This window comes from Gracilinanus agilis, chromosome 4 (assembly GCF_016433145.1).
Source record: "Gracilinanus agilis isolate LMUSP501 chromosome 4, AgileGrace, whole genome shotgun sequence".
Classification (NCBI taxonomy): domain Eukaryota; kingdom Metazoa; phylum Chordata; class Mammalia; order Didelphimorphia; family Didelphidae; genus Gracilinanus; species Gracilinanus agilis.
Window position 1 is genome coordinate 88244490 of NC_058133.1, and position 12106 is coordinate 88256595.

A 12106-nucleotide genomic window follows, 5' to 3' on the forward strand; every position below is an offset into this window, starting at 1 on the left:
TCTCTCTTTCCTTCCTTCCTTCCTTCCTTCCTTCCTTCCTTCCTTCCTTCCTTCCTTCCTTCCTTCCTTCCTTCCTTCCTTCCTTTGTCTTTGTGTCTCTCTCTTTCTTTTTTTCATAGCAAGAGGTGAAACAGCTACTTGATATAACATGGATAAAGTGGCAACTGCAAAAGCCAATAAGTCATGAGTTCTAGTTATGCTTCTCACCCATACTAGCTATGTGACCATGGAGAAGTTATTCATCTCAGTGACTCCTGTTAATTCTCTAATCCCTTAAATTATGGATCCATTGCTAATCTTCATTGATGGAGTGAGTTTAAACAACAAAAATTCAATGATCCAGACTAAATTAGCAAAAAAACAAAACCTTAGAAAGCAATCAGGAAATAGACAACTATTCTTAGAGAAGCCAAGGAAACTATTTCACTTCCTTATATACTTCATTCGCCCTACTGTCACTTGTCTCAAAATAATATAGAAAAATAAACTGCCTACATGGTAAAAAAAATCTAATATTTATCTTTCTGGAACTTAGCAGACATTCAGACCCAGAAAAGAGTCTTTGAAGAATGCAGGAGATCTTTTCTTCTTTTAATAACTCCACAGGATGCAATATGGGACAGAAGCATGGGGTTCATGTTCTTTGAAATTCAGTCAAAGATACTGTCTTTTCTGTGAACACAGTGGCCTGTTGCTTTTGCTAACTAGATTTATAATTATGCTAGTTGCTCCAGATGAGAACAAGAACATTTTGTACTTTTCTCACTGAATAAACATACTGACTGCTGTTTATCACTTTTCTTTTGTGACATTTTATTTATATGATTATATAAATGAGTTTATTATTTTCATTTTGTTGATTTTAAGACAAATCAGCATCAAATATCTACTTTATAAACTTTATAAATATTATAACTGTGAGAACAAATAAATGAAAATTCTAATGACCATAAATTTTAAAATAAATTAGGACACGACATGACCTTAGTACCTAAGAAGTTCGGCATTTCTATTTAAGGTACATATGCCAGTTGGGAATACATAACTATCCTATATAAACACTGTCACCACCACAACTATACAATTTTCCCTCTAGGCACAATCATAGCTTTACGCATGACAAGATAGATTAATAGTCACTATTTTATCATGTTCTATCCTTCCTTTTATAAGACTTATACAATGCCTTTAATTGTTCTTTAGCATTTTTCTCTCCTGTAAAAGGAATTAAAATTCAATTCCAAAAATATATTAAATATTTGCTGTGTGCAAGGCACTATACTAAAAAGTAGTGAAACAGACATGAAATAAATACTAATCTTGTCCTCAAGGAGATTACATGGATGAAGAGGTGTGACATGGAACTAAGAAATAAGACAGTGCGTTAAATGCAAAGTAGAATTGCAGACAAAAGAATGTTTTGTCATAGGTTGTAGAAATCAAAAGTTATGAAGTTTATATATCTTACAATTCAACCTACTTCTTTAAGTAAGGAGAGTCTCTAAATTCTCTCAGAAAGTAAACAACCTTACAAGCAACACTCAACGATATCTAAAGATGGGGAACTTACTACTTCCTAAGGTAACCCTAATTTTTAGGAAAAAAATTAATACAGAGCTAAAATGTCTGTAATTTTGTCTAAATTCTACCTTTTGCCAAAAGGAAAAAAAATCTGATTTCAATTACAGTCAATGTTAGCTCCAAGTATATATAAGATATTTTTTAAAAGATGAAAAATAGCTATTTCTGTTCTCAAGGTGCTTTCAATCTAATAATATTAATAATACCTTTTTATAGTGCCTGCTACGTGCCAATGCACTGTGCTATTTTTTATAAATATTACATCATTTAATCTCCACAACAACTCTGTTAGGTAAGTACTACTATCATCCCAATTTTCAGTTGAAGAAACTCAGGCAAACAGAGATTAAGTGACTTTTGGGGTCATTCAGCTATTAAATGTCTGAGGCTAGATTTGAACTCTTTATAAACATCTTGATATTTAATAGATATGGATTGGGCATGTACATAAAAGTCTGTGCAAGGTAGATTGCAGTAAAGTCAAAGTAAGAATTCAAAATGCTATAAGAAATACGTAGGGGCAAAGAACAGTTTAATCTGGGAGGAAACAAGGGCATATTTATGGAAGAGCTGGTACGTGAGTGAGGCTCTATTAGAAAGGAAGAATTCTGAGAGAGATGAGACGACAAAGAAGGAAACATAGAGCCCAGATTCCCAGATAACTATTACAAAGAGGGTTTCAGACTAGCACCAGACTATTTAGAAAAATGAGAAACTATAATGTGTCATCTATCCAGTTGAAGAACACAAATTTGAGACATAGGTCAAAGTGATGAGAACTGACACCATAGAATAAGGTGGACAAACATCACTGTCCAAGATCCTGGAAGCAGGAGAAGCAGCCATCATGCTGTTACTCTAAAGTAGGAAAAGGGATTTTAAAGTTACAACATAAGAGCCAAAAAGGGCCATGATACTGTTGCTCTGTTGAAGTTATTATTGCAATAAAACACCAGTGGCATAATAATCAATGAGACAAATCATAACCTTATCAAAGAATTATAGTCCAATGAAACTTGTACAAACCTAGTCCTAATTCAAAGTCCTAATCTGGAAAATAAGATTTGGAAAGTTATTTTTTTAAATTAAAAGATAAAAAGCTATTGTAAGTCAATGGAAAGCCTAGAAACAAACTCAGAAAGGAAGAATAACTGCAAAATATTTAAAAGAAAGTTCATAAAAAACATAATTTTATATGATAGTAATTAGAATTTATAGAATATAATAATAATAATAATAACTAGCATTTATATAGCACTTCCTATTTGGCAGGCACTTTGCTAAGCACCTCAAAATCATTATCTCATTTGATCTTCACAATAATTCTCGAGGGTAAGAATGCTATTATTAATATCCATTTTATAGAAGAGGAATATAAGTCAACCAGAGGTTATATAACAGTGACACAGCTAGATTGTATCTGAGTTTGGATTTGAACTCAGGTGTTCCTGACTCTGGGCCTGACAATTTATCCACTGTGTCAACTATCTGTGATTTTTTTAACTTTCAAAAAAGGATTGAAAGATATATGATGGATAAAATTAGATTTCTAATAAAAAAACTTAAAAAAGCAAAATAGCTGTGGTAGAAAGACATTAGAATTAAAACTTAGTAGAACAGGTATAAAACCTTATACATTTTAAATTATTATCTGAATAAATTATCTGAAAATTAGCATCAATTAAACAGAAGGTGAAACTCCATGAAACAATATGAAATATTAGAAGTCAAAAGAGTTTAAAAAGTTGAAGAAAGTGTAAGACCAAAAAGAGGTAATTCTAAAAATTAATCAAGGGGTAGTAATTTTAGATTTTTTAAAAAGCCTGAAATTTTGAGAAAGACTGAAAACCATGACAATAAAAAGGAAAGCAAAGAAAAAGTCTATTACTTCAAGAATTTTTTTGTAAAAATATGGCCTAGATATATCAGAACAAAAGAACAAAGTGAAAAATAGAATCTATTTACCCCTTCCTACTAGAAAAGTTGAAATGAAAACTTCTAAAAATTTAATTGCCAAAACCTAGTGCTTAAAGCTCAAGGTGGTTGGGGGTGGAGGGTGGGGTGGAGCAAATCCTTTTGTAATCATGAAAAAAAGTATAAAGAAACCAGAGAGTCAGAACATACATAATTTGGCAGTTTCCATTATAAAAAAGCAGAAAGCATGGAATATAGTATTCCAAAAAACAGAACAGTACTGAAACCAAGAATAATTTATCATTTACCTATCAAAACTTAGTGTAATCCTACAGAGGAAAGGCATTTAATGAAATTGAAGATTTCCAAGAATACCTAATGAACAGAGATATATAGAAATTATGAAATATAAACACTGGATTAAAGTGAAACATAGAAAAAAAATACTAGTGTTCAAAGAGAAGGGATTTTATAAGGACAAACTTTTTGATTTTTATAGGCATAGGGATGTGTAAATATTGTTATAAGTGTCCTTTCAAGAACATAACATCATTAGAGGTCATAAAATGATTAAAATAAAATTGAGTATCTGTGAGAGGCATTATATTTTGATGATCTTAAAAAGAAGACAGGAAAAAGAAGGGGTAAAGGATGCAATATGATCAAAGGGGGAAAGGAAGAGTGGAAGAACTCTTTTTGGCTCACATAATCAATTATGCAATAGAAGCCAATACCAGTTTATTAGATATAGAAATTGAAGGTGTCACTTGAATCTTACTGTCATATGAACAAAGTACCTGACCATCCCCCCCTCCAGATTTTGTTATAAGAATATACTTGATTCAATGCAATTAGGGGGAAAACAGATTCTGGGAGAGATAAGTTATAAGCAAAATAAACCCCAAATTATATATATACACATATATGCCCACCTTAATTGTAAGTTGTGAGAGGCCATAAAGAGGAAGGGAGGGAGGGAGGAAGAAAGGAAGGAAGGAAGGAAGGAAGGAAGGAAGGAAGGAAGGAAAATTCCAATAAATAGAGTGGGGAGGAAAAAGAAGAAAAATTATAATGGAATAGTGTAACGAATCAAAAGAAAAAGATAAATGACTAGTGAAAAATGTAGACAGTAAAATGATAATAGTGGAGACTTCAATGTACTCTTTCAGAGCTAGACATATCAAATATTTACCCTTACCCAAAGACATTAAGGACTGAATGGAATATTAGAAAATATTAGATATGCTAGGCCACACGTATTTTTAACAGAAATATAAAAGAATATCTCTTAGCATACATGACACTATGACATATTGTTTATACTTAACACATTATAATAGAAAAACTTCATAAATATAGAAAAGCCATAATATTAAACATATCCTTTATAAACAGAAAATAATTTAAAAATACATATTCAATAAAGGTTCAGTGAAGAAGTTTTTAAAATTATCTGAATATTAAAGAACATAATAAAAAAGAGTGATCCAAATAGAGTAAACCACTTTCTGCTGCATTCTCATAACCTATCTCCTTAAGCGAGAAGACCTCAGGTTTTGTGTGCTAGTTCCCTGAGGAACAACTAAATTGGCAAGGTTGGGCATCTTCTGTACCAGCAGAAGACATCTTCCATCTCTTCCTGACATTCTAATGCACACGTTTGTATATGGAGAAACTTTTGTGCAAAGTGCAACCCTTCCTTCAGCTTCTGAGTTCCCATGTCCCACTTTGCCTGACCTTTGAGGGTATAAGAGTGGTGACCTCCAACTCATCGAAGAACATTCTCACAATTTTCCATATCCTTCACATCCCAGAGGCTCTGTACTTTTGTAGATCATCATCCAAACTCCATTTGTCATTCCTTTCCACTCAGTTCCTCATTTCCATCCATCTCAATGCTCCCAACCCAAATTTCATCCTACCTATCCAGTACTTACACAATGTCCTCTAAAAACCTTGTTCCATATACAACAAACTTACTTCATCTTAAATCTATTCCTCTCCCACTTCTTATATATATTAGCACTTATTGAAAGCTGGATTTTTTTCTGATGACAGCCTCTTATAGACAACTTTACCAATACCTTCCAGTGCCTTCATCCATTCTTCTCAGCTCATCAATCAAAGAAATTTTTCCCCATTTCTACTTCCAGGTTCTCTCCTTTCCTTCATTATTTAGTAACCTATCTTCCTTTGATATTATTCATATCTAGCACCCAACTGACATCTCTGTAGCTGTTTTTTAAAGATTCCCCAGGACATTCTCTTTCCTTCCTCAATAAGCTTCATACCTAGCTTACAATTTTCCTCTCCTCCCCAACTATTGCCCTCATGCAAGAGTACTTCAACATACATACTGATTATTCTTCATATGCATTCATCACACATTTTCTCAGCCTACCCATCTTCACTCCTTCTTTGTCACACACAAAAAGGGTCAAACCCTTTACCTTGCTATCACCCAAATGTTCTACATCCATATCAATAATTCTGAAATCCCATTTTTTGATCATAATTCATTGACTTTTCACTTCTTCCTACACATAACCCTACTCTTATTCCTCCTGACCATCTCCAAAATCTTAATTCTTCATTTCTCTCCCAACAGTATCCCTACACTAGTCATTCTCTCCTTTTTTTCTCCTACTTGGATCCTTGGTGAACTAGTTCAACTCTGTATTGTATTATTTTAAATCCCAAGGATCTTTATCATATTGCCAATTATGCCTAGCCAAACCTCAGCCCTGGATTACTTCCACCATTCATTGTCTTTGCTTCTACAAATGTGCCATAAAATGAAAGTGGATAAAAAAATCACACAATCCTTCTGACTATCTACTATATATTTATGTCACATAAACTTAACTGAATGCTCACTGCTACTAGGCAATCCTACTATTCCTCACATATTAACTCATTATTCCATTCTCCACAGTGGTTCTTCTAAATTTTTTTCATTTTACACATCCTCCCTGGCCCCCCACTCTCTCAACTCAGAAACTCACCTCATATTTTACACAAATAATTGAGGCCATTCTCTCTGAACTCTCTCTTTTCTCTTCCTCATGTCCTATCACTCAGATGTGCTCTACCACTCTCTTCTTCACTCCTGTCTGACATGATGAGAAGGTATTACTTTTTACTGAGGCTAACCTTTCTATTTCTTTAATCAATTCCATTCCATCTTGTCTTTTAAGGCAAGAAAGAAACTAGGTATATATAATCATATTAAAATCAAATTAAGGTATATTTAAAGTTCTAATGCATTCCCATCAGATTGGTAAAAGTGATCACAAAAATAACAAATGTTTGAAAGGATATAGGAAAACAAACACACTGATCCACTCTTGGTAGAATTGTGAATTGTCCAGGTATTCTGGAAAGCAATTTCATACTATGCATAAAAAGTAACTAAACTTTCTTATACCAATATTAGACTTGTGTCCACAAAGTGATTTTTAAAAAATAAAATAGTAATAATTTAAATGTGCATAAAATATTTTAGCAGCTCTTTTTGTGGTGGCAAAGAACTGGAAAATTTAAGATAGGCCCATCAATTGGGGAATGGCTAAACAAATTAGGGTAAATGAATATAAAATAGGATATTATAGTGCTCAACAAATTGAGGAAATGGTGTTTTAATGGAAACCTAGGAAGACGTATATGGACTGAAATAAAATAATGTGAGCAGAACAAGAAAAAAAAAAGTTGAGGGACAAAGCATTGGGAACATTTGCAGAGTCTGAAATGTAAGGGGGAGGAGGGAAGGAGAAGGAAGTCACTTGATCCAGTGATCAGAAAGCAGGCAAGAGGAAATTCCCCTGTGTAAAATGTTTTTAAAAAATTAGACAGATGAATACTTTAAAATAAACTTCACTGGACTTGATCATAACGTGGGAGGATTTGGAGCTGAAGGAACCTTGCAGAACATTTAATCAAATCCTTTCACTTTACCAGTGAAGGACCTATGTGGGTGGGAAAGGTTGTGTTCAAGCAAGCAGTAAGCAGCTGATCCAGGATTCAAAACCAGGTTCACTCTGTCCTTGAAGACACTAAACAGATTAGTAAGAGTAGGACATAAATCATAAGTTAAGGACTGAGAGGCAGTGAGTAGACTACACATTCTAAAAGCTAAGCCACAAAGGGAGAATGAATAAATTAGACTAAAGGTAAAAAACAGAGGGAAATTTGAGCCATAACAATATTTCTTTTGTCCATTGCTCTTATAATTTGGAATCATAACATTTAAAATTAAACCATCTTAATTGATAGTAAGTTTTAATTTAAAAATAGAATATTAAAAGTGACTGAGAAAATTGACTTTCTCACTAATCATAGGTGACAATTTAGTTTGATCTCATGTTCCTCAGATTTAGGTTATAATAAAAAATACTCATTTACTACCTTGCATGTATGAAATTTGGATTATTGACTGATTAATAACTAATAGTTGTTATTAATAGAATCCATATTTATAGAAAGATTTAGATTCAATTGTATGGGTCTCAGTGGTAGAGTTTGTAAATGTTTAACTCCTCTATTCCTCTGAGTTACAGTATGAACTCAATCTGTTTTACCCTGGAAGAGAATAAAGGGATAAAGGAAGGTAAACCAACCTGGTCATGAGAAGCTTTGCCTACTAGCACTAAGTATCTCTCGTTTTAAGTGGTGCCTAGCACAGGACTTTCCAGAGGATGTTGACCACAACTATGTTTTCCCTTTTCCCATGGATTCTGGAAATCCTACCTTGTGTTTAAGCAGAATGTAAGTTTACTCTCTAGATCTGCTATAGACCAATCACAATTTTAATTTAGTTTGTTTAGTTTACATAAGATCATTGGACTTTATGTAACTAACTGTATATGAAGCTCCTCTGACAGTCAAATGCATCCTTTGACTGCTGGAGTCTTGGATCTCAAAATATTGGGAATTACTAGCTTTGTTAATAAGCTGATCATTTTTAAACTTGTACACCTCTGTTTTTATCACAGGTCTATCAGGACATAATCAAATATAAAAAGTTCATCAATGTAACTTTCCTCTGTTGCCAGGCTATTTTTTCCCCTTGCAACTTATCCATAGATCACCTATTTGACTTTCTATTACAGTCAAACAGACTAATTTGTTTTTGTGTATGCACATTTATCACCTTTAAATGTTGTCCTGTAATATCCAAACTCTTTGCCTCTGTACATGACCAGAGCTAAAACATTTAAGCCATTCCCTTTGTCTTTTCTGCTCTCTTTTGCAGCAAAAAGATATGCCATGTCAAGCAATGTTAAACACCTCTATGTTGAACTCATAAAAAGTACAAGGAGTATTTTGGTTCCGGGTTAAGATGGCAGCAGAGTAAAAAGCAGTACTTAACCTCTCCTGACGGAAACACACAAGACTCCTCAAGGGGACATAAAAATAAGTCCAGACGAAAGGAGGAACCCCACAACAGGGTGCAGCATGGAAGGTACATGGAATCTGGACATTTCTATGCTATAAAGGGGTGAAACAGCTCTCACTAAATCATGGGCTGAGCAACCACGCCACCCCCAACCCCTCCACACACACCACCTATAGTGCTGAAGCCAGCTAAAAAGAAATAGAGCAAGTTTGGGGCACCCATCGAGTCATTCGCAGCTCCAGGGCCTGTTCCTGAGAGCAGCAAGATTTAGGACCCCAAAAAGCTAAAGAACACACACAAACTCTGAGCGCGGGAGAAGAGCGCAGTCGCAGTTGGAGGCGTGGGTAGAGGCAGACACAGCCGTGAGCTAAGGCTCTGAAACCCTGAGTGGGGAACCAGTGCAGACGGGCATACGACTGTGGAAGCAGCACCCTGAGACTTGTAAAGAAACCTCCTGCAGAGGATCAAGCAAGGGGGTCCACCAGGGGGCTTGACATTGGAAAAAAACAGAACTCAGGCCTCAGGAGCCAAAAGACCGCAGACAGACCCTGAGCGTGAGGATAAACTGAGAAGCTGCTGGGCTAACAATGGCTACCCAGACTCAGGAAGTTCAGAAGAGAAAGATTAACAACAAGAAAAAGAAGTCTTTAACACTTGACAACTTTTACACAGAGAAAATCCAGACAACCAAGCAAACAGAGGAGGAGAACAAACAAGCATCCGGACCCTCCTCAAATAAGGAAAACTCCTCACAAGCTATGGAAGAGTTCAAAACTAAGATTTTGAGGAAAATGGAAGAGATCTGGCAAGAAAATAACTGTTTAAAAGGTAGAATCTTGCAATTGGAAAGTGAGGCTCAGATACCAAATGAACTGATAAGCAAATTGACCACCAGAAACGACCAGATTGAAAAGGAATAACAGAAGATTATAGCCGAAAACCAGAAGATTATAGCTAAAAACCAATCCCAAAAGGCTAGAATTGAGCAATTAGAAGCTAATGATCTCTCAAGACAACAAGAACAAATAAAACAAAGTCAAAAGACTGAAAAAAATAGAAGGAAACATGAAATATCTCAATGAGAAAGTGACAGACCAAGAAAACCGGTCTAGAAGAGACAACTTGAGAATTATTGGTCTTCCAGAAAAACCAGAAATTAATAGAAACCTGGACTCCATACTGAAAGAAATTATTCAGCAAAATTACCCTGAAGTCCTACAACAAGAGGGCAATATAGATATTGAAAGGATCCATAGAACACCTGTGACATTTGATCCAGATAAGAAAATGCCCAGGAATATAATTGCCAAATTCAAGAGTTTCCAAGGAAAAGAAAAAATCTTGCAAGAAGCCAGAAAAAAACAATTCAAATATCAAGGAGCACCAATCAGGATCACACAGGATCTGGCAGCCTCCACGCTAAAAGATCGCAAGGCTTGGAATACGATATTCAGAAAGGCAAGAGAGCTGGGCCTGCAACCACGGATCAACTACCCATCAAAATTGACTATATATTTCCAGAGGAAAGTATGAGCATTCAATAAAATTGAAGAATTCCAGGTATTTGCACAGAAAAGACCAGGGCTGAATGGAAAGTTTGATATCCAACCACAAAAATCGAGAGAAACATGAAAAGGTAAATAAGATACAGAGGGGGAAAGAAAGAAAACTTATAATTTTTAAATTTGCCTTTTTAAGGGCCTCAGTGAGATCTAATTATCTGTATTCCTATGTAGAGAAATGTTATGTATAATTCTCTGTAGTGAACTCTATTCACTATTATAGTATTCACTATTCTAGTAATCAGAAGAATAATTCACAGGGTGAGGGTGGAACACTAAATAATCTAAGATGACATGGGGGATGGGAAAGAGGGGGTGAATAACAGGGGACACCAAGAGAAACTTGAGTGAACAAGAAAAATAGGATATTCTATTACACACAAAGAGGGCATAGGAAGGAGAGGGTACAAATACTATTATAAGAAGGAGAAAAAGAGAGCATTAAGAGGTAATAATCAAACCTTACTCTCAGTGTAATCAACCCGGAGAGGGAAGAGTAGCTATACTATCCATTGGGACATAAAACTCTTATCTAACCCTTCTGAGAAAGTCAGAAGGGATAAACCAAGGGGAGCAGGGGAGTGGGGAGAACAAAAAAAGGGAGGGGAAAAAAAGGGGGAGGCAATTCATAAGGCCTTTAAAAACAAAAACAGGGGTAAAAATAAGGGAGGGGGTAGAAAGGGAAGTTAATCAAGGGAGGGGATAAGGGATAGCGGCTTAATAGCAAACCACTGGTTTAAAAGGAAATAGTTTAAGAAAAAGGGGATAGGAATAGGGGAGGATATGAAAATGTCAGCAAATGCACAACTGATGATTATAACTCTGAATGTGAATGGGATGAACTCGCTCATAAAACGGAAGCAAATAGCAGAGTGGATTAGAAACCAAAATCCTACCATATGTTGTCTACAAGAAACACATATCAGACGGGTGGACATACATAAGTTTAAGGTTCAGGGCTTGAGAAAAATCTTTTGGGCTTTAAATGAGAAAAAGAAGGCAGCAGTGGCTATTATGATTTCTGACAAAGCCAAAGTAAAAATAGATATGATTAAAAAAGACAGGGAAGGTCATTACATCCTGATTAAAGGCAGTATAAACAATGAGGAAATAACACTGCTCAATATGTATGCACCAAGTGGCATAGCATCCAAATTCATAAAAGAGAAACTGGCAGAGCTCAAGAAGGAAATAGATAGTAAAACCATACTAGTGGGAGATCTAAATATTCCTCTTTCAGATCTAGATGAATCAAAATGAAAAATAAATAAGAAAGAAGTAAGAGAGGTGAATGAAGTTCTAGAAAAATTAGATTTAATTGATATGTAGAGAAAAATAAATAGGGACAAAAAGGAATACACCTTCTTTTCAGCTGCACATGGCACATTCACAAAGATTGACCATGTTATAGGGCATAGAATCATTGCAAACAAATGCAAAAGAGCAGAAATAATAAATGTAACCTTCTCAGATCATAATGCAATAAAAATAATAATTAGTAAGGGCACCTGGACAGGAAAATCAAAAACTAATTGGAAATTAAATAATATGATTCTCCAAAACCAATTTGACAAAGAAGGAATCATAGAAACAATCAACAATTTCATTGAAGAAAATGACAATGATGAGACATCCTACCAAACTCTGTGGGATG

General features: G+C 34.9%; 1 protein-coding gene across 1 annotated transcript in view; it reads right to left on the reverse strand.

Moving 5' to 3' along the window:
* The window catches only part of BRINP3 (BMP/retinoic acid inducible neural specific 3), a 488755-nt gene that overhangs the window by 237243 nt on the left and 239406 nt on the right, over nucleotides 1-12106 (reverse strand). The window lies entirely within an intron of this gene.